Here is a 2691-nt window from a genome sequence, read left to right on the forward strand (position 1 = left end):
GTTAGTCTCACATGATCCAAGTGCTGTATACTAGATGTCCTGACGGGAACATGGGAGGACAAAAGTAAAGATGTCAAGGCCCCCCCTACAATCAAATGGGAGATAGACTTAACACCTAAACTCTACTTTTCCTTTCTCCCTCTCTCTCCCAAGCCCTCACACTCCACCAGCCAGGACCTGTTCCTTCTCAATCTCATATTCTCTCCAGGCTAAGGACTGAAACTGTCTTGGAGACTGATCCCCTGGATCACTCCTCTAAAGTCCAGCCCAGGGACTGCGGCTACATCTGCCTAACACATCCCCCTGCCTGGGTTAGTGCCTCCCCAACCCCTGCAAACCCAAGCCCGTGGCCTTTGACGTCCAGCCTCCCTCCCCACTTCCCTCACAGTCTCCCAGATTTCCACATGTCACTTCACTTTTTTGTTCTTTTACTTTCCTGGCCACAAGAAAAATGAAATAATCTGCCTTAAAGTGTAGCTATGAGACCAAATAATTATGGAATCTGAAATGCTTTGAGCCTTGATATCAAAAGAGCCAATATTAATTCAGAATATCACAACTGTCCTGTTTTTGTGAATATTGCTTTTTTAAGACGCCTTCCTCCTAACACCACGGTTTATATCTGTCCTTTAAAACAAATATTTAATAGCCTAGGAATGCTAGCCAGGGTTCTGGTCAACAAGGGCTCAGCTCCGCAATCTGAAAGATGAGAGGAGATGAATTTTATCCACAAAGAAAAGTGAAACAGTCTCTAGTGTCATAAACTCCACATCCATCAAACTGGGCGGGGACTGGGAACAGAAAGTCTTTCCGGAAAGAAAAACAACCTACCCTTTGGGCTCTGGGGAACATTAAAAAACAAAACGCGCCAAATCAACCCAAACATAAACCAGTTCTCAAACTAGTTTGAGGAAAGTTCCACCCCAGCAAAGCAAGCCACCCCTCGGCACACGGAGAGGAGGGCCTCGCCTAGCCCGGTGTGGGCGACGCCCGCGCCCGGCTCAGAGCGAAACGGACACACGCCTGGACCACGGAAGCCACGGAAGCCACAGAAGCGCAGAAGAGGAGCCGGCCGCTGTGCTGGGGCTGACCCACACCGGCCTCGGGACACACAGGCAGCCCAGCTGGACCGTTTGCCACCCGTGTGCCCACCGCGGGCCACCACGGGCCCCTGAGGGTCTTCAGCCTCGGGTTCCGCACCTGTGAAATGGGGCTGGTGATCCTACCACCTGCGTTGTGGACCGAGGCCCGCACCTGGTGGCCTTCACCAGAGGACAGGAACGGCACGGTCAAGAGGCCCGGGAGGGCGGCCGCGGCGCCGGCGAGACCTCGGAGGACGGGGCCAGCTAGTGGGGAAAGGAAGCGGGAGCAAGCTTCCAAGGCTGTGGGGGCTCTAGGGCTGCTGCCTGGCCTCCCGCGGCCCCGTGTGGTTGGGGCCGGCCACTCGGCATCCAGTTCCGGCCGGTGGCCGAGGTTCCGCGCGCACCGCCACCGTCACGTGCGCGCCCACGTGCGCGCCACGCTCGCGCACGACACGGCGCGCCCTGGAGGCCCGGCCGCCCGGGGACGCGCAGGCGCAGCTTCTGGTTACTGAGCCCGTGCTCTGGTCGGAACTTTGTGCACGGTAAGTCACTTAAAGTCCTCACCTGGGGACGACTGCATTTTACAGATGAGGACACCGAGGCACAGAGGGAAAGGGCCACTTGCCAAGGGCACGTGGAATAGAAGGGGGTGGCGTCAAGACTTGAACTCGGAACAAACAGACCGTGGGCTCACTGTCTTCAGAACATGTGGCTCTTTCCCAACTGGAGATACTCCAGGGGCTATGTGTCGAGAGCACTACTGTCCCCGTCCACGTTTATTGTTCGCCACATTTGGCTTTGAGCACAGATCTGGGCGCGTGTGTGTGCTCGAGGATATCGGCCGCAGATTCACTCTCTGCAAACACTGGTCGAGCCCTAGCCCTAAATCTGGAGCTCTGTTAGGCCGTTTACACACATTATTATCCTCAGCCAGCCTCGTCATCAATGAAAACCCACGCCTTACACTTTGGGGGAGATGAGTTTTAATTAGGCATCATGAATAACTAATTAAAGATTCTCCTGGCAAGAGGGTGTTAGAGCCGAGCTGAGTGAACTTTGCCAGAGTGCGGCTGGGTCTCTGGCAAAGTCCATCCCCCGAGCAAGCCCCTCTTCTAGAGCCAGGATATGATGGGTGGGAAGGCAGCCGCCCTGGTGTGTTGACAGTGTCATCCCAGCCACGGTTACTACTTGACCTTTATTTCTTTTGATGGATTCCTCTAGGAGTTTGAGCTCATTAGTTCATTTGACTTCCAGCTGTCAAAAGAAATATTGAAGAGTTTGAAAGGATCCCCTCTGAACTCATTACTATTTTTTGGAGAACTCCTGACATTTAAAATGTTTTAAACATACTAGTATAGGTAGGTCCATTTTAATGGGAACCATTTGAAAGGTTAATATAAAGAGACAGAGCAGCCCCAGGCAAAACTGAGAACAGTAATGTACACAAGACTAACTCCTTTTCAGTATACAAATTGCTTCCAGAAACATTACCTCATTTGATCTTCACAGCAGGCTGGAGGATGTTATCACTAGTCTCAGTTTTCAGAGGTAGAAACTGAGGCTTGGAGGCCACCTGCCCAGCCCAAGGCCACACACTGGGTTAGGAAAG

The 2691-nt window shown here is 52.9% G+C and overlaps 1 protein-coding gene across 1 annotated transcript in view; it reads right to left on the minus strand.

Moving 5' to 3' along the window:
* FAM178B (family with sequence similarity 178, member B) overlaps positions 1–1398 on the minus strand; it is a 118019-nt gene extending 116621 nt beyond the window's left edge. The window contains exon 1 of the mRNA XM_008567922.1: positions 1201–1398. The gene's annotated coding sequence lies outside the window, so the exon portion shown is untranslated. The remainder of the gene's footprint in view (positions 1–1200) is intronic.
* Between the last annotated feature and the right edge of the window lie 1293 nt (positions 1399–2691).

The sequence above is a fragment of the Galeopterus variegatus genome, unplaced genomic scaffold (genome assembly GCF_000696425.1).
Source record: "Galeopterus variegatus unplaced genomic scaffold, G_variegatus-3.0.2 Scaffold356, whole genome shotgun sequence".
Taxonomy (NCBI): Eukaryota; Metazoa; Chordata; class Mammalia; order Dermoptera; family Cynocephalidae; genus Galeopterus; species Galeopterus variegatus.